This window comes from Panthera onca, chromosome B1, assembly GCF_046562875.1.
Source record: "Panthera onca isolate mPanOnc1 chromosome B1, mPanOnc1 haplotype 2, whole genome shotgun sequence".
Taxonomy (NCBI): domain Eukaryota; kingdom Metazoa; phylum Chordata; class Mammalia; order Carnivora; family Felidae; genus Panthera; species Panthera onca.
The window spans coordinates 174,096,590-174,120,203 of NC_138342.1; the positions used below are offsets into that span (position 1 = coordinate 174,096,590).

Genomic DNA, 23,614 nt, shown 5'->3' on the forward strand with positions numbered 1-23,614 from the left:
GTGTATACAGTTTCCCTTTTTATTAACATCTTACCCTTAGTGTGGTACATTTGTTACAATGGATAAGCTTATTGATAAATGATTATTACCTAAATTCTGTTGTTTGCATTAGGGTTTTTTCTTCGTGTCGTACGGTTCTATGGGTTTTGACAGATGCATAATATCATGCATTTACCACCGAAATATTATACAGAATAGTTTCACTGCCCTAAATATCCCCTGTGCTCCACCTACTCATCCCTCTTCCCCCTAAAACTGTGGAAGCCAATGATCTGTATATTGTCTTACAGTCTGCCTTTCCAGAATGTAATACAGTTGGACTCACACAGCACATACAACTTTTTCATCTGGCTTCTTTCACATAGCAGCATGCACTTAAGGTTCCCCCGTGTCTTTTTCTAGCTTGATAGTGCCTTTTTTATTTTTTAAATCACTGAACATTGCATTGTATGGATGTACCACAGTTTATGTATTCACATACTGAAGGACATCTTGGTTACTTCTAATTTTTGCAATTATGAATAGAGTGGCTATAAATATACATGTGTGGGTATTTGTGTGACATAAGTTCTCAGTTCTTTTGAGTAAATACAAGTAGTGTGATTGCCGGATTGTATCGTATGTTTAATTTTGTAAGAGACTAGCAAACTGTCATCCAAAGTGGCTATGCCATTTTGCGTTTCCACCAGCAATGAATAAGAGTCCTTGTTCCTCCAAATCTTTGCCAGCATTTGGTGCTCTCAGTGTCTTGGATTTTAGCCATTCTAATAGGTGCGTGGTAGTATTTCATTGTGTCAGTTTGAAATTTCCTAATGATATGTGATATTGAAAATCTTTTCATATGCTTATTTAACATCTGTGGCTCTTCTTTGGTGAGATATCTGTTCATATACTTTGCCCATTTTAAAATGAGGTTTTTTTTTTATTGTCGTTTTAAAAATTCTTTCTATTGTGGGTTCTAGTACTTCACTAGATGTGTGTTTTACAAAGGTTCTTTCCCAGACTGTAGATTGTATCTTCATTCTCCCGATAGTGTCTTTTGCAGAGCAGGTTTTTTTTTTTAATTTTAATGAAGTCCAGCTTGTCATTTTTTTCTTTAATGGGTTATGCTTTTGGTGCTGTATGTAAAAGGTCATCATCAGACCCAAAGTCAACTAGATTTTCTCCTACATTCTAGGCGTTTCGCAGTTTTGTGTTTTACATTTAGGTCATGTACCCACTTCCAGTTAATTTTTTATGAAAGATATAAGGGCTTGTCTATATTAATTTTCTCGTGTATGGATGTCCAGTCGTTTCGGCACTATTGGTTCAAAAGGCAATTCTTTTTGTATTGAATTGCATTTGCTCCTCGTTGACTATATTTGTGCAGGCGTATTTCTGGACTCTCTCTTCCGTTTCACTGATACTTTTGTCTGTTCTTTCACCAACATCATACTGTCTTGATCACTGTAGTTTTACAATAAGTTGGGTAATGTCAGTCCTCTGACTTTGTTCTTTTCCTTCAATACGGTGTTGGCTAATCTGGGTCTTTTGACTTTCTATACAAACTTCAGTCAGTTTGTCAATATCCACAAAATAACTTTCTGGGATTTTCACTGATATTGCATCGAATCTACAGACCAACTTGGGAAGAACTGGTATCTCAAGAATATTTAGTTTTCCTATCCACAAACATGAACTATCTCTTCATTTCTTTATTTTTTTTCTTCCAAATTTTTATCTAAATTCAAATTGGTTAACATACAGTGTAATATTGGTTTCAGGAGTAGAATGTAGTGATTCCTCACTTACATATAATATATCCTAACAAGTGCCCTCCTTAATGCCCATCACCTGCGTCACCTCCATCAACCGTCAATTTGTTCTCTGTCTTTAAGAGTCTCTTGTAATTTGGGGCACCTGGGTGGTTCAGTTGGTTAAATATCTGAGTCTTGATTTCGTCTCGGGTCATAATCTTACAGTTCCTGGGTTCAAGCCCTACATAGAGCTCTGCACTGACAGTGTGGAGATGCTTTGGATTCTCTCTCTTCCTCTCTCTCTGCCCCTCCCCCACTCACATTCTTTCAAAGTAAAAAAATAAATAAACTTAAAAAAAGAGTCTTTTGTGGTTTGCCTCCCTCTCTGTTTTTATCTTATTTTATTTTCCCTCCCTTCCGCTATGTTCTTCTGTTTTCTTTCTTTCCTTTTTTTTTTTTTTAAAGATATGCTATCTTTTTAAAAAGTGTTTATTTTTGAGAGAGAGAGCGAGCACAAGCATGGGAAGGGGTAGAGAGAGAGGGAGACAGAGGATCCAAAGCAGGCTCCAGGCTGACAGCACAGAGCCCAATACAGAGGTCAAACTCACAAACCATGACATCATAACCTGAGCCAAAGTCAAATGCTTAACAGACTGAACCACCCATCTGTGTTTTTTTTTTCTTAAATTCCACATATAAGTGAAATCATACGGTATTCGTCTTTCTCAACTGACTCATTTTGCTTAGCAGAATACATTCTACTTCCACCCACGTCACAAATGGCAAGATGTCATTCTTTTTGATGACGGAATAATATTCCATTGTATTTATATATGACATCTTCTGTATCCATTCATCAGTGATGGACATTTGGGCTCTTTCCATACTTTGGCTATTGTTGATAGTGCTGCTATAAACATGGGGGGTGCATGTGCCTCTTCAAATCAGTATTTTTGTATCCTTTGGGTAAATATCTAATAGTGCAATTGCTGCATTGTAGGGTAGTTCTACTTTAAAAGTTTTGATGAACCTCCATACTGTTTTCCAGAGTGGCTGCACCAGCTTGCATTCCCACCAACAGCGTGAGAGGAGAAGTTCTCTTTTCTCCTTATCCTTGCCAACACTTGTTGTTCCCTGAATTGTTAATTTTTAGCCATTCTGACAGGTGTGAGCTGGTATCTCATTGTGGTTTTGGTTTGTATTTCCTTGATGATGAGTGATGTTGAGCATTTTTTCATGTGTCTGTTAGTCATTTGTGTGTCTTCTTTGGAGAAGTGTCTTTCGTGTCTTCTGCCCATTTCTTAACTGGATTATTAATTTTCTGGGTGTTGAGTTTGATAAGTTCCTTATCAAATTTGGATACTAGCCCTTTAATGTGTCATTTGCAGGTATCTTCTCCAATTCCATCAGTTACCTTTTAGTTTTGTTGATTGTTTCCTTTGCTGTGCAGAAGCTTTTATCTTGATGAAGTCCCAATAGTTCATTTTGCTTGTTTCTTTTGCCTCCGGAGACATGTCTAGTAAGCAGTTGCTACAGCTGAGGTCAAAGAGGTTGCTGCTTATTTTTCTCCTTTAGGATTTTGATAGTTTCCTGTTTCACATTTAGGTTTTTCATCCATTTTGAATTTATTTTTGTGTGTGGTGTAAGAAAGTAGTCTAGTTTCATTCTTCTACATGTCACTGTCCAGTTTTCCCAACACCACTTGTTAAAGTGACTGTCTTTTATCCATTGGATATTCTTTCCTGCTTTGTTGAAGATTAATTGACCATTTAGTTGGAGGTCTATTTCTGGGTTCTCTATTCTGTTCCATTGATCTGTGTGTCTGTTTTTGTGCCAGTTCCATACTGTCTTAGTGATTACAGCTTTGTAATACAGTTTGAAGTCTGGAACTGTGATTTCTTCAAATTTGGTTTTCTGTTTCAACATTACTTTGGCTATTCGGGGTCTTTCCTGGTTCTATATAAATTTTAGAATTGTTTGTTCTAGCTCTGTGAAGAACATGGGTGTTATTTTGATAGGGATTTGAATGTGTAGATTGCTTCTGGTAGTACAGACATTTTAACAGTGTTTGTTCTTCTAATCCACAAACACGGAATATTTTTCTATTTCTTTGTGTCTTCTTCAATTTCTTTCATAAGTGTTTCAGAGTACAGATCTTTTTTTTTCTTTTTTCTTTTCTTTTTTTTTTTTTTTTTTTTTTGAGAGTGAGAGAGAGAAAGCATGAATGCACAGCACAGGGGAGGGGCAGAGGAAGAGGGAAAGAGAGTGTCTCAAGCAGGCTCTGTGCTCAACCTGATGCAGGACTCGATCCCATGACCCTGCGGTCATGACCTGAGTTGAAATCAAGAATCGGATACCCAACCACTGAGCCACCCAGGCACCCCCAGAGTACAGATCTTTCACCTCTTTGGTTAGGTTTATTCCTAGGTATCTTATGGGTTTTGATGCAATTGTAAATGGGATTGATTCCTTGATTTCTCTTTCTATTGCTTCACTGTTAGTGTGTAGAAATGCAACAGATTTTTGTACATTGATTTTATATCCTGTGATGTTGCTGAATTAATGTATCAGTTCTAGCAATTTTTTGGTGGAGTCTTTTGGGTTTTCTACATAGAGTATCATGTCTTCTCAGAGTGAAATTTTGACTTCTTCCTTGCCTATTTGGAGGCCTTTTATTTAGTTTTGTTGTCAGATTGCTGAGGCAAAGACTTCCAGTACTATGCTAAATAGCAATGGTGAGAAGTAGAATCCTTATCTTGTTCCTGACTTTAGGGGAAAAGTTCTGTTTTTCCCCATTGAGGATAACATTAGCTGTGGGTCTTTCGTATATTGCCTTTATGATGTTGGGGTATGTTCCATCTATCCCTACCTTATTGAGGGTTTTTATCAAGAATGGATGCTGTATTTTGTCAAATGCTTTTTTTCTGCATCTATCGACAGGATCATATGGTTCTTATCCTTTCTTTTATTAATGTGGTATATCATATTGATTGATTTAAAGGTATTGAACCACCCCTGCAGTCCAAGAATAAATCCCACTTGATCATGGTGAATAATTCTTTGAATGTACTGTTGGATTTGATTGCTAGTATCTTGTTGAGAATTTCTCCATCCATATTCATCAGGGATATTGGTCTATAGTTCTCCTTTTTAGTGGGGTCTTTGTCTGGTTTTGGAATCAAGGTAATGCTGGCCTCATAGAATAAATTTGGAAGTTATCCTTCCATTTCTATTTTTTGGGACAGTTTCAGAAAAATAGGTATTTACTCTTCTTTAAATGTTTGGTAAAATTCTCCTGGGAAGCCGTCTGGCCCTAGATTCTTGTTTGTTTGGAGATTTTGATTACTGATTCAATTTCTTTGCTGGTTATGGGCCTGTTCAAATTTTCTATTTCTTCCCATTTCAGTTTTGGTAGTTTGTATGTTTCTAGGAATTTATCCTTTTCTTCCAGATTGCCCAGTTTGTTGGCATATAATTGCTTATAATATTCTCCTGTAATTGCATTTCTACAGTGTTGGTTTTGATCTCTCCTCTTTCATTTGTAATTTTGTTTATTTGGGTCCTTTCTCTTTTCTTTTTGATAAATCTGGCTAGGAGTTTATCAGTTTCATTAATTCTTTCAAAGAACCAGCTCCAAGTTTCATTGATCTGTTTACTGTTATTGTTCCCCCCTATATTGTTTATTTCTGCTCTAATCTTTATTATTTCCCTTCTTATGCTAGCTTTAGGCTTTATTTGCTGACCTTTTCCCAGCTCCTTTAGGTATAAAGTTAAGTTGTGTATTTGAGACTTTTCTTGCTTTTTGATGAAGGCTTGTATTGCTATATACATCCCTCTTATGACTGCTTTTGCTGTATCCCAAAGGTTTTGGACTGTCGTGTTTGCATTTTCATATCTTTCCATGTATTTTTTTTTTATTTCTTCTTTAATTTCCTGGTTAACCCATTCATTCTTGAGTAGGGTGTTCTTTAACCTCCATGTATTTGTGGTCTTTTCAAATTTTTTCTTGTGGTTGACTTCAAGTTTCATAGTATTGTGGTCTGAAAATATACATGGTATGATCTCAGTCTTTTTATATTGGTTGAGGCCTGATTTGTGACCCAGTATGTGATCTATTCCAGAGAATGTTCCATGTGCGCTCAAAAAGAATGTGTTTTCTGCTGCTTTGGGAAAAAATGCACTGAATATATCTGTTAATTCCAGCTGGTACAGTGTGTCTTTCAAAGCCATTGTTTCCTTATTGATCTCCTGCTTAGATGATCTGTCCATCAGTGTAAGTAGGGTGTTAAAGTCTTCTATTATCATTGTATTGTTGTCGATAAGTTATGTTTTTTTATTAATTGTTTTATATATTTGGGTGTCCTCATATTGGGGGCATAAATATTTATAATTGTTATATCTTGTTAGATAGTCCCCTTTATTAGGATATAGTGCCCTTCTTTATCTCTTATTACAGTATTTGGTTTAAAATCTAGTTTCTCTGATATAAGTATGGCTGCTCCAGCTTTCTCTTGATGTCCATTTGCATGATAAGTGGTCCCCCACACCTTAACTCAGAGATGTGGGGCTCAAGGGTGCGGGGTTTGGCAAAAGCAGCTCCAGCCTCCACTGGGGGTGCTGTGTTGTGCACTGAAGTCTGACCCTGCTGGTGGGTGGGGGAAGATGGTATCACCCCACTCTCTTGTCTCCAGAGAGGGGAGCTCGCATGTGCTGCTGTTCAGGAAGCCCTCACAGAAAAGCAAACAATCTCCCTTCTTGTGTCCCAGGCTTCTGTCAGATCCTTGCTCTCCCCCTGTCTGTGCTCAGGCTATTGCCATGCCTGGTACCACAGTTCTCCTGTGTTTTATCTCTGGTGCTTGGCTGGGATTCAAAACTCTAAATCTTAAAGGACCCAGCATGGCTTGGACCCACTTCCCTCCTCCAGAGGAGAGCCTTGCCTCATTGTGTCTGGTGCTATTTTGTCCCAGAAAAGCAGTCGCATGCCTGTGCAGGTGCTTGGAGTTTATGGTGAAGCACAGGGAAAAGCAGTGAGCAGGTTATACGCCCTCTGTACGTGCTTCTGTCCTTTGCTGATGAATGGCTGCTCAGTGGCTCACACTGACTCTTTTGTTCTCGAAGAGGCAATAGACCCTCTTACAAACGTGCTCCAGGAAGGGGAACATTCTTTCCCAGGGTGACCCAGGGGATCCCTTCACGATGCTGTGAAGGCTTCCAGGCCTCCACTCTTCTTCCTGGGATTGCCACTGTCAGCCCTGATTGACTCTGGCAAATGGCACGGACTTCTCAAACCTCAGAATTTGAGTTCCACTGTTTATAAAAACTTGTGATAGTCACTTCCTCTCGATTCCCCAGTCACTGGTTTTGGGGAAGAGTTTTTCTTGTGTGAACCCAGCACATGGCTCTGTCTCCCCCTCTCTTTTTCTCTCTCTCCTTTGTCCACAAAAAGGGCTCCCTCCTCTCCATGGCACCGCAGCTTTTCTTTCCCCTACTTCGTGTCTTTGCACCCCATACTTGCCACGTTCTTTTCTTTTAATTGTGCAGATTTTTCTCTTAATCCTCAGCTCGATTTCCTAGGTGTTCAAAATGATTTGATGTTAATGTAGTTGTGTTTAAGGGGCAAGGTAAGTCTAGGGTTCTCCTACTACTCCACCATCTTCTCTCTTCATTTCTTTAGATCTTTGTATCCTTCATCAGAGTTTAATAGTTTTTCTCATACAGATCTTATATATATTTTGTTAAATTTATGCCGAAGTATTTTATGTTTGGGAGTGCTGATGTAAATGGTGTTGTGTTTTTAATTTCAAATTCCAATTATTCATTACTGACATATAGGAAAGCAATTGACTTCTGTATATGAACCATCAAGTAGATGTTAGCTGTAGGGTTTTTGTCAAAAAAATTTTTTTTTAATTAAGTTGAGGAAATACTCTTTTCATAGTTTGCAGAAAGTTTTGTCATGAATGAGTATTGGGTTTTGCCAAATACTTTTTCAGTATCTATTGATACCATCATGTGATATGGTCTTTCTTTTTTAACCTGTTAATGGGATGATGGATCACATTAATTGTTTTTCAAATGCTAAACCAGACTTGCATATCTAGGATAAATCCCACTTGGTCATTGTATATACTCTTTTTATGCAATGTTGTTTTCGATTTGCTAATATTTTCTTGAGGAGTTTTGCATCTATGTTCATGAGAGATGTTGGTCTATAATTTTCCTTGTTTGTATTGTCTTTGTCTACTTTTGGTATTGGAATAATTTTATTCCCTCTGCTTCTATTTTCTGGAACAGATTGAAGACAGCCTATTATTTTCTTCTTTAAATTCTTCTTCGGTAGAATTCAACAGTGAAACCATCTGGGCCTGGTGTTTTCTGTTTTGGGAGGTTATTAATTATTGATTCAGTTTCTCTAATGGAGGCCTATTGAGTTTATCTATTTCTCCTTGTGTGAGTTTTGGCAGACTGTACCTTTCAAAGACTTGGTGCATTTCATCTAGGTTATCAAATTTATGGGAATACAGCTGTATATAATATTCTTTAAAATTTTAAAAAAATTTTTTTAACTTTTATTTATTTTTGAGAAACAGAGAGAGATAGAGCATGAATGGGGGAGAAGCAGAGAGAGAGGGAAACACAGAATCCGAAGTAGGCTCTAGGCTCTGAGCTGTCAGCACAGAGCCTGATGTGGGGCTCAAACCCATGAACTGTGAGATCATGACCTGAGCCAAAGTCAGATGCTTTAACTGATTGAGCCACCCAGGCACCCCCTTTATAATTGTTTTAGGTTTATTTATTTACTTTGAGAGAGAGAGAGCACAAGTGGGTAGAGGCTGAGAGAGAGGGAGAGAGAGAGTCTCAAGCAGACTGTGTGCTTTTAGTGCACAGCCTGTCTCAGGGCTCGATCACAACCTGAGAACCATGAGATCACAACCTGAGCCAAAATCAAGAGTCATCCACTTAACCGACTAAGCCACACACATGACCCCCCCCCCCTTTTTTTATTTTAAAGTAAGCTCTATGCCCAACATGGGGCTCAAATTCATGATCCTGAAATCAAGAGTTGCATGCTTCATGGACTGAGCCAGCCAAGTACGTCTTTTATTATCCTTCTAATGCCCATGGGATCTGTAGTGATGGCCCCCGTTTCATTTTTATTTTATTTTATTTTATTTTTAATTTTTTTTAACGTTTATTTATTTTTGAGACAGAGAGAGACAGAGGATGAACAGGGGAGGAGCAGAGAGAGAGGGAGACACAGAATCTGAAACAGGCTCCAGGCTCTGAGCTGTCAGCACAGAGCCCGACGCAGGGCTCGAACTCACAGACCGTGAGATCATGACCTGAGCCGAAGTTGGACGCTTAACCGACCAAGCCACCCAGGCGCCCCTTCATTTTTAATAATAGTAACTTGTGTCTTCTATCTTTTATTCATTGTTAGTCTCATTAGAGATTTATCCATTTTGTTGATCTTTTCAAAGACATAGCTTTTGATTTCATTGATTTTCTCTGTTAATTTTTTGCTTTCAACCTCATTGGTGTTTGCTCTATTTTTATTATTTCTCTTATTCTATTTAATTTGGATTTAATATGCTCTTCTTGTTCTAGTTTCCCACACAGAAGCTTAGATTATTGAGTTTAGATTTGTCTTCTTTTCTACCATATGCATTAAATGCTATACACTGTCCTCTAAGCACTGCTTTTGCTGCATTCCACAGATTTTGACATTTTACTTTCATTTTCAACTAGTTAAAAAAAATTTTAAGATTGTTCCTGAAGCTTTTTCTTTGACCTATGTGTTACTTAAAGCCATGTTGTTTAATTCCCAAATATTTTGGGTTTTCCAGTTGTCTTCCTGTCATTGACTTCTAGTTTAATTCCACTGTGGTCTGAGTGCACAATTTGTATGATATCTGTTCTTTTAGATTTGTTAAGGTGTATTTTTACAGCCCAGTATGTGGTCTACCTTGGCAAATGCTCCATGCAAACTTGAGAAGAATGTGTATCCTGATATTGTTTGTGAAGTATTTAAAAAATGTCAGATTTAGTTGATCAGTGTTGCTATTCAGTTCAACTGTATCATTATTGATTTTCTGTCTGTTAGATCTATTAATTACTAACATAAAAAGGATAGGTTTTTTGAAATGTGTATGATCCTCTAGATTTTAGACATTGTAGTAGGTGTGTAGCATCATCTCATTGTTGTTTTAATTTGCTTTATTTTTATTGTTTTAATTTGCTTTATTTTTATCTAGAAGCAATCTTAAGCTTACAGAAAAGTTCCAAATATAGTACAAATGATTTTTTCTGTCCTTAACTATTTGAGAATAAGTTGCTTATTTAATGTTCCACCATCCTTGATCACGTTAGGGTATATTTACTACAAACAAAGACATTTTTCTACATGACCATGATATAACCATCTACATCATGCCCCAAGATCCTCGTAGTCAATAGTACTAAAGTTTAGACATAAACACATGCCTATATGTGTGTGTATTACATTCATATTTATTTCTTCATATATCTGTATATATTAAAAATCCTAAATCCACACCTGTATACCTCCGATTCCTAATCCAACATGTCAGGGGTTCAATCTAGTTTTCTCTCTTTCCCTGCCGGAAGCTCCCTGTTGTTTTCATTTCACTCCTGCTCTGGCACCCTGGGCCACTGCAGCTTTCTTCCATGCCCGCCCGCCCACATGTTGATGTTGTTGCATACCTTCCTTGGCCCCACCTAATGGCTTTTGTACTGATTATTCAGGAAGGGAAGAGAAGAGCAGGGTGAGATGTAGGGGAACAAATGAATAGATCTGAGAAAGATTAGGAGATAGAATAAATAGGACTTGGTGATTCATCAGATGTGGAGGTGATGGAGGAATAGGAGTCAAAAGTGATACTCAGGTGTGATTCAGGTAGAGAACAGAACAGGAATAGACTTGGTGAATGTGTGGGAGTGAGGTAGAAATGTAGAATTGCAGCTCAAGAGAGAAATATGACTTAGAATAAAGATTTTCTATTCATCAGATTATATATGACATTTAGAGACAATAGAAATGGATGGAATTTCCCCAGAAATATGTGTGTGTGTGTGTGTGTGTGTGTGTGTGTGTGTGTGTATCACTCTAATTTAAGAGATGGGCAGAGAAGAATTGGCTATCATGTCAGGGAAGTCCAGGGAAGGCAGTCCTTTGAACCAAATGCTACCAACAGCTCAAGTAAGATAGGGACAGAAACACACTTCCTGGATTCAGCAATATGGTGATTAGTGACTTTCAACATAGTTCAAGTAGATAGGAATGTTGGTTGGTAGTGGGGGCAGCTGATTGAAAAGAGAATGTTAGTTTAGAAAGTGTGGAAAGTAAGCAAATGTTTCAAGAAACATGTCTGTGAAACAGAAGAGAAAAATAAGAGTCCCAGTGCTTGGGGGGAGGCAGGCAGCCAAAATTTATGAGAGAACTATGCCAATTTCAGTACTGATGGGAGATACTGAAGACCTAGGGATGAGGGGAAATAAATATCGTAGGTCTCTGATGAGGCTAGAGGTCAGTCATTCTCCTATTTGAGAGAGACATCACCTAAAAATTTAAAAAATGCATAATTCTTTGATGCCAAATCTAGAGATGCTGATTCCCAGGTCTAGATGGAAGCTCCTGTATCTTGTCAAGCCCCCAAGATGATAATAATGCTGGTGTTTCACAGATAATACTTTGCAAAATAATGGATGTAAAAGGCATATAGAACACAATGATGGATTCTCTGGGGACAGAAGAAGGGATATTTAATCCTTTTAAAACAGGACCAGGTGTAGGCATATGTGTTGTTTGGGAATAGAAAGTTTAGTGGTTCTTGTCTGGTGTGTTCTATTTTCTCTATGAAATAGGAGGTGAATAGTCACCCTGAGAGTGAGGGGTCAAGAAGTTTGAAGAGAGTGGCAAAGATGGGAAATAGCTACAGTGCACAATGGGAGAGAGTGTGCACTAAGAAAACAAAGAAAGCTTTTGGAGAAGTATGAGAACCCAGCTGACATTTATAAATCATGAACTTATTGTAGCCACTGTCGGCATTGTTTTTCAAATGTCTCTAACTGAGGCCAATATCCCAGTGTTAGCACTGACAAAATGTTCAGTTGGGTTGGTGTAGGGTCTGTGTTTTTGAAGTATGAAAGCTAGAGAGGTAATAGCTTTGGTGTCAAACAAAGATTTTGAAATGATGAACTCCAAAACGAAAAAGAAAAGAAGTGAAGGCAGGAGGAGTCTAATGAGGCAAAGAAAAATAAGTCCTGGAGCAGAGGTCCCAGCGAAGCCCAGAGTGGAAGGACAGAGCTTTGCGGTCACCGTGGGGATATGTAATTGGAAGATTTCAGAGTTCCAGCATGCTTGGTGAAGCTAAACTGTGTAGGATGTGGTCACGGGAGTGGAATAATAAAGTGTAGCGGAGGTGAAGGTCACTAGTGATGAAACAGATCAAGAAATGTCGATGCCAAGCCCTTTGGAGGGCTGTGTTCAATAGCTTTACATCTATCTCCAGCACACGAGAAATAGGAAGTGCCGACTATGCAGGTGTTGGTATTTTTACTCTGAATGTGAATTTAAATCAACACATTACTTCTGTAGAGAAAGAGGCTATTTCATATGACCTCTAATTACAGAATGACTGTGTCACCTCAAGGAACCCAGAGGCCCAGAAGTCAGATCACTTAGGTTACCTTACTCTGCTTAGTAGCTTAGATAAAGGTACTCATACAATATCATTCTTTTCCTCATTGTGAGTAACTTGAAAATTGCTCTATAATAGTGTTTTTGTAAGTATGGTCCTCAGACCCCTTGCATAAAAATTACTTGGAGGTGATAGTTAAAAATGTATACTCCTGGTATCACCACTAGACCTTTTTTTAAAAAAAATTCTTTTAATGGTTATTTATTTTCGAGATAGAGAGAGAGAGAGACAGAGCGTGAGTGGGGGAGGGGCAGAGAGAGAGGGAGACACAGAATCGGAAGCAGGCTCCAGGCTCCGAGCTGTCGGCGCAGAGCCCGACATGGGACTTGAACTCATGGGCTGTGAGATCATGACCTGAGCCGAAGTCAGACACTTAACCAACCCAGCCACCCAGGTGCCCCTTAATAAAGTTGAACAGAGAGGGGGACTGAGATGGGTGCAGCTAGAGTTTGTATTTTCACTAGATCTTCCAAACATGTTTATGCACACATTGCACAGACACGCACACACCTGTGTATGCATGCTTTCCATGTGCGAGGGGCATGTAAGTCCATGTTGCTTATGCATGGGACCCATGCACAGACCTGCATTCTGTGAAATGTGCCCTCTCTGTGCTTCATGACACACGTTCCCATACTAGCAACTCTAGCTCCCTTTCTCACATCCATGCTAATACAGCTAATACAGGGAGCAATACAGTGACTTCCAGCATATTACTCTGAGGGGTATGGAATATTCTCCAGGGGATTTTAAGCAAATATTTTTACAGATTTTACCTTTGGTTGAATTACAGAGCTGGATTCCATGATGCCTACCCCCAGAGAGGACATAATCTTTAAACTCTAAAAAATAAACATTACCTTAACTGATTTTGTTCTTTAAACAAAGGCGTATATTAGTCAAGGGTGAATGGTAGAGAAGAATTTCAGGTTTCCAAATGTCAAGAAAGAGACAGCATTGCAGCCTACTTTAAGAACAAACCACCTGTTCTAATTAACATTTTTATCTTTGACATTTCCTGACTGCTTTTATATGTCCCTGAGGCTATTACTGTAATTTAAATTTAAAAATAAAAATCCAATATTCACTCTTACCCTCATTTTTATAGTTCAGTTAATCCCACCTAGTTCATCTGCTTTGTTGATTTACATCGCTTATGCCACTTATGGAAGGCAATCAGGGATGCTCACAACATTTTGCCTGTTTAGTTTAATGTTATAATCATCTGAGATGAAAGTATCGGTTATTCTCTTCCAATAGCAAACTCAATAAATTCTCTTCCTTGGGCTTAATGTGGTGTTCTCTTATTTCAGTTTCTTTTCCTCTCTTTCTCTTTATTCCCAAAAAGCATTGCATTTGTTCCCATCCTTCATTTCCTATTCAGCATCTGGATGTGGCCATTGACACCCATCAGGTTGTCAAGAACTTACTTGAAAGTTCTCTGGCTCCCCCAGCCCCTACTGTTTTTAAAAAGGATTCATAGAAAAACTTGAAGAGGCAAAGTTATAGCCAGTTTACATTTTGCAGCTGGTTTGAGCTTCAAGGAGCATGTAGTGGTGTGATATTAAAAGAAAAAAAGGTGGAATAAATAAAATGGTCATTTATTGAACAATGCTTTATGCTGAAATATATGTGAAATGTGCCATAGTTTATTGCATTTAATCTTCAAAATTTTTGCTGTTAGGATTATGCTTACTATTTTTTGCAGATCAAGAAATAGGTTAAGGTATCCTTTTTCATCAAATATCCCCCAAACCACCTATATTTTCAATATCTGTATCTTCCCAGCTTCCTTCTCTTATTATATAAACATGTTAAAAATCTCAGAACCTAGGGGCACCTGGGTGGCTCTGTTGGTTAAGTGTCTGACTTTGGCTTAGGTCATGATCTCATGGTTCATGGGTTTGAGCCCCACGTCGGGCTCTGTGCTGACAACCCAGAGCCTGGAGCGTGCTTCAGATTCTGTGTCTCCCTCTCTCTCTGTCCCTCCCCTGCTCATGCTCTGTCATTCTCTCTCTCTCTCTCTCTCTCTATCAAAAATAAACATTAAAATTTCTTTTTAAAAAGATCTCAGTACATTCAGAACCTAAAGAAACAAATCTTCTTTGATTGCAATTCTGTATCACTGGGTTTCTTCATAGCCAACATCTCTGAAGGAGCAGCCTTTGTCTGCTAGAAAGTCTTCGTTTTTGCTTCTTCGCTACTCCTAGTTCATTCTTAATGGACAGCAATCTGGCTTCAGTTGTACCCTTCCAATAGCTAAACACCTGCATTAGCACAAAACCGTAGGCTACTGTGGTCTTCATCTTGCTGCCCGTGCCCTCATTAAAGAACTTGACTCACTATCATGGTTGTTATCAAGATTAAAAGAGTTAATTCAAGAAGTTGAGGAGTGTTCCTGGTATAGAAAATATGTATGTATTTTATTTCTGCATGGTATCCTGTTTTGACATCTTAATAATAAAACCTTCCTGGTTGGGGAGAGACTGCTTCTCCCTGGGCTAACCAATTCTTACAGGTCACCGAGGGCCCAGTAAAGAGCATGGCCTTGATATATAAACCAACCCAGAGCCACACCTCCTGCATCTGGTCCCTGCACACAGGAGGCAATATTCCTCTCCCTTAATTATCCCAGAGCCAGGTACTAGATAAGTAGAGACCACCCCTATTGCCCCAAGCCCATTACAATGATTTAAATTGGCCAGTCCTAAACTATTTACCATTCTTCACCTTTCCTGCAGAAACCCCAATGGAGGCCATGGCCTAAGTGCTCCCCACTTCTTGTCTGCTGCCTCCTGACTACTCTGGAGTTTCTCCATAATGGTGCTGGGTGGTGTGCTCTGTCTCCTGTCTCTAGGACCTGTGAGTATTACAAACTCTGTTTTCCTGAGCCTCTCCTCTGTCTCTTCTTGTGGCTCTGCTTGACTGACCATCTCAAAAACAAATACGAAACAGAAACCCTCATTCAATGTTACATGTTATTGATATGTAATGGCGGTTGTTATTCCTAGGCTTTTATGGACACAGTGATCAGGGTCTCTATTCACCTTACAAATTATACATTTTTAGCTTCTTTTACTAGTTTTTATTTTCACTGCTGCCCTTAGACTTGAGGCAATTGCCCTAGACTTGCCCTTAGACTATTTCCATTGCTTGCCCTTAGGCAAGAGGGATCTTTTCCCTGGGCTTCATCTGCACATTTTAAAATATCAGTTATATTAAGATATAATATATGTACAATAACATTCATTAATGATCAGAGTACAATTTGATAAGGTTTGATAATATATATAGAGACGTGTGACCACCACCATGATCATGATATAGAACATTTCCATCATGCCCAAAATGTCCTTGTGCCTCTTTGGAATCAATCTTTTCCCCCTTCTCTTGGTCCTTGGCAACAATTAAACTTTCTGTCATAGTTTTATCTTTTTAAATTGTATATAAATGGAAACTATACAGTATTTAGGCAAAAGATTGTATCTGGCTTCTTTCACTTAGCATAGTGGTTTTGAGATTCATCTATATTGTTTCCCATCAGTTGTTTGTTATATTCTATAGCTGAGTAGCATAAGGTTATTTTTATTCAAATGCCAGACAGTGGACATTTATGTTGTTTCCAGTTTTGAGCTATTATGAACAAATGCTGTAAACTCTTGTCCTTGTGTGGACATGTTTTTTATTCTTCTGGAGTAAATATCTGAAAGTAGGTAAGTAAATATCTTCAAAAAGATACTTGAATCATATGGTGAGTGGATGTTTGTAAGAAAATGATAAACAGTTTCCCAAAGTGGTTGATATCATCTTGCGTTTGTGAGCAATCTATGAGAGCTCCCATCTCCCCACATTTCTTGCCAGTACTCAGCCTTTTTGATCTAGTGAATGTGTTGTGGCAACTCTTTGTGGTTTTACTTAGCATTTCCCTGATGATTAATGAAGTTGAGCACCCTCTTATGTGCACGTGTCATTCTTCTTTGACAGTGTTTCTGTTCAAATCTTTTGCCCATTTAAAAAAGTGGTTGTTTTCTTTATTTTATTGATTTGTAAGAGTTTGTAAATATTCTAGATATAAGATTTTCTCTTACATTTTCTTCTAGAAGTTTTGTAGTCTTAGATCTAACATTTAGGTGTATGGTTTATTTCAATGGGAGTTGAGGATTGTGAGATATATAGATATAGATATAGATATAGATATAGATATAGATATAGATATAGATATAGTTATAGGTAGATAGAAAGATATAGATAGACATAGATATAGATATAGATATAGAAATATATAGATAGACATAGATATAGATATAGATATAGATATAGATATAGATATAGATATAGATGCACATATATCCAATTGTTCTAGCTCCATCTGGTGAAAATTCTATCCTTTCCAAATTGAACTACCTTGGCCCTTTGTCAGAAATCAATTGACCAAAAATTTGTGGGTTTATTTCTGGCATCTATTCTGTTTCACTGAACTGTCTTTTTCTAGTTTTTAAAAAATGGAATCTTAGATTATTTGACACACATTCTTTTCTAATATAAACATTTAATGCTAAAATTCTTTCTAAATGCTGTTTTAGCTGTACCTCATACATTTTTGTATATTTGCATTTTTATTCAGTTTAAAATATTTTCTAATTTCTCTCATGATTTTTTTCTTGGCCTGTGTGTTGTTTAGAGATTATTTAATTTCTGTTATTTGAGAATTTTTTCCAGATATCTTTTTGCTAGTCATTTTTAGTTTAATTCTGTTATAATCAGAGAACATACTTTGTGTAATTTTAGTCCCTTTAAATTTTTCATCTACTTGTTTATCGGTATTGATAGAAGAGCATTGTGAACTGCTACTGTGATACTGATTTTGTTTATTTCCCTTTTCAATTCTATTATTGTGAATTTGTTTGTTTTTCTTTTTCAGTCCTGCCAACTTTGTTTTATGTATTTTGAAGCTCTGTTAGTATGTGCATTAAGTTTAGGATTATTATGTCCTCTGGGTAAATTAGTGCCTTTAGTATTATGAAATATTTCTCTTTATTCCTGAAAATATTTTTTTGTTTTGAAATCTTTGTCTGATATTAAAATAACCACTCTAGCTTTTTGTAGATTAATGTATTCATTGTATATCTTTAAATAGTCAATTCTATTTCAAGGAACTAAATATGAGAAAAATATATTTTATATTTTCCCACATATTTATTATTTCTGGTAGTATTCATTTCTTTGTGTAGTTCTTTTTTTAATGTTTATTTTATTTATTTTGAGAGAGAGAGAGAGAGAGAGAGCACAGGCAAGGGAGGGACAGAGAGGGAGAGAGAGAGAATCCCAAGCAGGCTCTGCACCATCAGCATAGAGCCCGATGTGAGGCTTGAACTCACAAACCACCAGATCATGAGCTGAGCCAAAATCAAGAGTTGAATGCTTAACTGATTGAGCCACCCAGGTGCTACACTCCTTAGTGTAGTTCTAAGTTATCATCTGGTATCATTTTCCTATGCCTAAAGAACTTCTTTAACGTTATTTGTAATTCAAGCCTCCGCCAGAAGCAGGAAAATAAATCAAATCCCTATTACTTTTTTGTGGTCAGAGGGAAAATCAGGGATTTCAGTCCTACTCTTCAGAGTCTTGTTCTGGCCCTTCTATGGTATACCCTTCGCCATAGTGTGAAGGTTCACTCAGGCCAAGGGGATGTGCTCACTCGGAATCTATGTTCCACCTCTACCACCTCTACCTAGTCTGGATACTCGGGACCCAGGAGTTTTCTATTTAACTATCACAGGCTGACTTCCCATCCAGACTTCTATTCCTGGATCATCCTTTTGATGGACACAGGGGTGAGTATTTGCTACGGTGATATGGACAGAGCTCAAATGTGCATGCTAGGGGACCCAACTGTGTGCTCAAGCAGTTTCTTGTAGTATAGGATAGATCCAAGGGTGAGAAAAGAAAGAAGGTGGGGCACAGGCTCCAGCTCCTTTCCAAAGCACCATATTCTAGCATGGAATTCTGAGTCCAAAAATTCTAAATTCAATTTAGCATTCCAGAATGTTATGATACTATATTTTTCAAGGTAGAAGGATAAAGTGTGTTTCATTTACCATTGTGTTGGCTTAATTCATAACTTTTAAGTATTAGACGTGGAATGTGGGCCTTTGTTTGTATTCTTGTCCTAGGCCTGACGAATGTTAGGTGTGGTCTGGATTTTTCTCCTTACTACCCTGTAAATGAACGTGCTGCTTGTATTTTCCCTTTATCCTCTTCCTTTTCCACTCTATAGACTTGATGATAGTCTCTATTCCCAAAATTTCCACTAACACAGTTGTAGGACAGTACAGAAACGCATTAAGACTGGGTCCTACAGGCATCTGGGTGGCTCAGTTCATTAAGCGTCCAACTTCAGCTCAGGTCATGATCTCACAGTTCATGAGTTTGAGCCCCACATCAGGCTCTGCGCTGACAGCGCAGAGCCTGCTTCAGATTCTCTATCTCCCTCTCTCTCTGCACCTCTTCCACTCTCTCTCTTCCTCCCCGCCCCCTGCACTTTAAAAAATAAATCAATAGACCTTAAAAAAAAAAAAAAAGACTAGGTCCTAGAGAATCAGTGCAAACAAATAGACAGACAAGGCTGAAAATGGCTCTCTAGGTCAGAGAGGAGAAGAGACAATATGCCATTAGTCAATAGTGTATTAAACTTACTAACTGAGAAGTTCATGAATAAATCAGAAAGGGCCGAATATTATAATGGATGATTCTGTGCTCTAGAACCAGGCTGCTTGAGTCAAATTCTGCTCCTGCCACTTATCAGCTGTGAGGCCTGATCCATTTGTGCCTCAGTTTCTTCATCTATGCAATGTGTATAATAATACAACCATCTGACAGGATTATTTTAAGAACCAGTGATCAAGTATGAAAGAATTGGAAGAATTCCTGGAAAATAGTACATTCTCAATGCATTTCTTTTCTTTTTCTTTTCTTTTCTTTTCTTTTCTTTTCTTTTCTCTTTTCTTTTCTTTTCTTTTCTTTCCTTTTTCTTTTCTCTTTATTTCTTTCTTCCTTTCTTTCTTTCTTCCTTTCTTTTTTTGGGAGAGAGAGAGCACATGTGAGCGAGTGGGGAAAGGGCAGAAGGAGAGAGAGAAGCAGAATCTTAAGTAGGTTCTGTGCCACGCTCCATCTCACAACCGTAAGATCATGACCTGAGACGAAATCAAGAGTCAGATGCTTACCCTACTGAGCCACCCATGTGCCTCTATTCTCAATGCATTTAGCTAATATATTAATTAAATACATTTTCAGGGTTTGGGCTGAGTTTTCTGTATGTCTCTGCTGTATATTTTAGAATTGGATAATCCTTGCTTGCCAATATTGGACTAATCTGTGGTTTTAGCTACATATGCTTCAAAGCTGGCTACATGCTCACCAATCCTGTTACCTCTTCCTGGGCACATGGTAAGATGTTATTTTCCAGAATTCTTGGATGCTGTGTTGGGGCTACGTGACAGAGTTCTGGAAAAATAAATGTGTACAGAATTTATGTATATAATTTTTAGGCATGGTCATAAATCCTCTTTTTACATTACTCTTACCTCCCCAATCTACTGCCCAGATTATTCCAGGATTACCTTGAACTTGTAAAATGGCAAAGCCATGAGATAGAAGCACTTGATTACTAAATCAGTTTGCAGGATAACCACTCAAGAGAACCACCCAACCAAGAGTACTCACAGTGGACTTAAAAATATTTTTATTACATTAAGCCAGTAAGATTTTGGGGCATTTGCTATAGCAGTTAACCTATTCAAATACAAATGTTTATATGTTGAAGTGGTGTTCTTTCATAAGAAAAATTTGAACTATATGTTATTGGCTTAGCAATTGGCCATGGTCAGTAAGGAAACTGAAATTGGCAGCTGGAAAAATGGTAATCTTATTATGCAGTGGTAAGACATTTTGTAAAACTTTTCCCTATGAATGCTTGGAAGGTAGAACATGTGCCTATTGGAATTGAACTCCAGGAGAAGGAATGAGAAACATAACTCTAGTGGTGTGGGGTTTTTATTGGCTGTGTTTGGCCAAGAAAAAGCTTGAAAAAGAAATGTCTAAGTTTGTAAGCATAAATGAAAGGGAATAGAGAGAGTCTGGAAATGCAGTTCTGCAAAGTTGAAAAGTCAGCTGTTTGTAGAATCTGAACTGTGGGAAATGGAATTTAAAAGAAAAAAACAAATTTTGAACATTTGCAGCTCAGTCAATATTTTCAGGTGAATCAAGTGATTCACAAAAAAGATCAGTTTAAGGATGGATATTCTCCATTCAAAAGTTATAGTCTCAAGATAGCCTATTATTAAATTGAGAGAGATCAGAATGGTGGCAAAAAGCAGAGAGATAAAACGTATTTGAGAATTATGTCTAGGGGAAATCTTTGAAGGTGGTTTCTGGCACATACAACTGCTGGGAAGCAAATTGATCAGAAGACTATTAAGCTTTTGAGAAATTTATATTTCCAAGTAAACCACAAACTAAACAAACAAAAACATCAGTTTTGGCCATTTCAGACTTCAAACAACCATTGGAGCTCCACATTTCCATAAACTTTAGGCTGACTTCCGGTGCTCCCAAATGGCATGCCCCCTCTCTCCCCCTTCACATGTGGCCGAAGAGAACAGTGGACAAGGTGAAGCTCACAAAGGATGGGGTCAGAGCCACAGAGGATGGACAGGGAAGGGACATTCCACTTAGAAAACATGAGAAAAAGCTTACCAAACATCTTTTCCTATCACCATTTCAGGTCCTTCACATTTTCTACCCAAAGGACTTGACTTCTAGGCTTTTCCATTTGTTCCTTTTGTAAATGGGGGTGTTTATTACTGTTACAGTGCCTCAGTTCCAACATTGCATATTGGCTGTGTGTGTGTGTGTATGTGTGTGTGGTGGTGGTGGACAGAAAGCTTATCTTTTAATTCATAGGTTACCAGAGCATGGGGAGCCATAACTAGTTCTGCTGGAAGGACTGTGCATCGTCTGGAGATCCTGAACTCTAAACTAGACGTAATGATGGAGTGTGACTTTGGGTTGTTCCTATTAGCGAGGGGGTGAGTGTACTTTGCAGATAAAAGGAAGAGTATGATAAGAATTTAATGGCCAGAAGGAAGTCTATAGTAGAGACTGACTAAATGCTCAGCAATCATATTTCCTTTTCTTGAGTACACAAGAAAAAATGTGTTTCTCCATTTCCCTTGAACTTCGTTTAAAATCACGTGACCAATATTTGGGCAATGGTATGTTGTGGAAGTGATGCATGTTATTTCCAGGACTGGCCACAAAACTCTATGTGCAAACCTTTCTCTTTTCCCTTTATCTGCTGACTAAAGATGTCAAGGGTACTTTAAAGCCACAAGATGGAAGCAGCCTGGGTTTCTGAGATGCTGCTTGGAGAAAAGCTGCCCAGGAGAACCACCTGACCAGGAATGTCCACCTTGGAATTTATTTAAGCAAGAAAATACTTGATAACATTCAGTGACTTGGGGTATGTTTGTTCCAGTGGTTAGCATATCCTGAGCAATATACCACATCATATATTGTGGAGACAATTAATGGAAAGTATGATAGGGAGTAATCACATAAAATGGCATCTTTGTTGTTAGAGATGGAATGAAGGCAGTTTCTCATTCTGATCTCCAGAATAACCTTGAACCCTGAATGAGTTTAAAATATTGAGTCAGACGTTTAGAAGGAGGATAAATTTTCTTGGTCTTCTAGGGGCTTATCTTAGCGGTGGATATTTGAAGGGTGAACGTGAAAAGAAATCGGTGAGTTTACCACTCCTCATTTTTGTTTATTTGAGAAAATAAATATTATCTAGAGGAAGAAGGGAAGAGTATGATGCATGTGTCAGAATTGTTAGGTTCAAGGACATTCCATCTTTTTCCCCAAAGTTCAAAAGAGTTATTTGTGTGTGGGCAAGTCTAGAATTGAGAAAGCAGAGGCAACTGTTGAAGAGCCTCATGGGACAAGTATTTGTTGTAGTACATGTTCTAGAAGTAACTTTTTTTTCATTACTGTTCAGTATTGCCCAAGGGCCCAGATAATAGCTTGGGGAATTTGGAAACCATAGAAAATCTTTACATCATACATGTGATTGTTAACTCTTTTAGGGCAAAACATGTCTTCAGCCATGAACAGGTATTGAAGATTACATTGAAGGAGGTATGCTTAAAGAATCAGTGCCTTGTGAATACACGAATCATGTAATCTGTTCTAAGAAATAAGACGAATTTTAGATGAGATTATTTTGGAAAGTCCAATAAAATAGAAAGCAAGAATTAATTTCCCATTGTCACCGTTTTTATCTTGATTTTATTGTAATTAGACTTTTACCCCCACCTTTCCAATGACTCCCATAGTGTCAGCAATGACTTCATGTTGTTGATCCAAAGGTTACTTTTCAGTCATCTGATTTGGTTTTTCAGTAGTATTTGACATACTATTTATTATCCTTTCCTTGAAATAGCTTCTCTATTTGGATTCCAGGACATCTCGCTCACCTGGGTTTTCTTTAATCTCTCTTGTTTTAAGTTCTTATTTTCCTTCGCTGGTTTCTTCTCATCTCCCTGACACCTACATAAATGTTAGTATTCCCCAGACTTACTCTTTAGATCTTTTTTCTTTTCTATCAACACTCATACATTTGGTGACCTCACCTACTTTCTTGGTTTTAAATGCCATCCATATGCTCATGATTTCCAAATCTATATCTCCAGGCTGTACCTCTTCTCTGAACTCCAGACTCATACTCCAAAATCCTTCTTGGATAGCCACTCTTAATTTTTTTTAGCTACCATCTCAAAATTTACTCCTGATAGTCCCCTGCCAACCCTTCTTTTCATGTGCTCTTTCCAAACCCATAACCTGTAACACAGTCCTTCTTGTAGCTCAGGCCAAATCGTTAATTCAACTCTCATACCTCATTTCATGTGAAAGAGAAAGTCCTTTGTTTTCACGCTACTTTTCACTATCTTGGATTTCTGCTTATTATGAACTACCTTATAGCCAAACAACCTTCTTCAGAGAACAACTAGAAAACCTGGATAAGGGGCACCTAGGTGGCTCAGTCGGTTAAGTGTCAGACTCTTGATTTTAGCTCAGATCATGATCTCACGATTT

General features: G+C 37.9%; 2 long non-coding RNA genes across 13 annotated transcripts in view; both read left to right on the top strand.

The window, feature by feature from the left end:
- The window catches only part of LOC144616106 (uncharacterized), a 237,090-nt gene that overhangs the window by 8,627 nt on the left and 204,849 nt on the right, over positions 1-23,614 (top strand). For all 12 annotated transcript variants that reach the window (XR_013555033.1, XR_013555027.2, XR_013555032.1 and 9 more), the window contains exon 3: positions 15,199-15,319. This is a non-coding gene — a long non-coding RNA (uncharacterized LOC144616106). The remainder of the gene's footprint in view (positions 1-15,198; positions 15,320-23,614) is intronic.
- LOC144616107 (uncharacterized) lies at positions 19,757-22,256 on the top strand. The gene is made up of 3 exons (XR_013555038.1): positions 19,757-19,903; positions 21,419-21,543; positions 21,823-22,256. It is a non-coding gene; the product is annotated as an uncharacterized LOC144616107 (long non-coding RNA).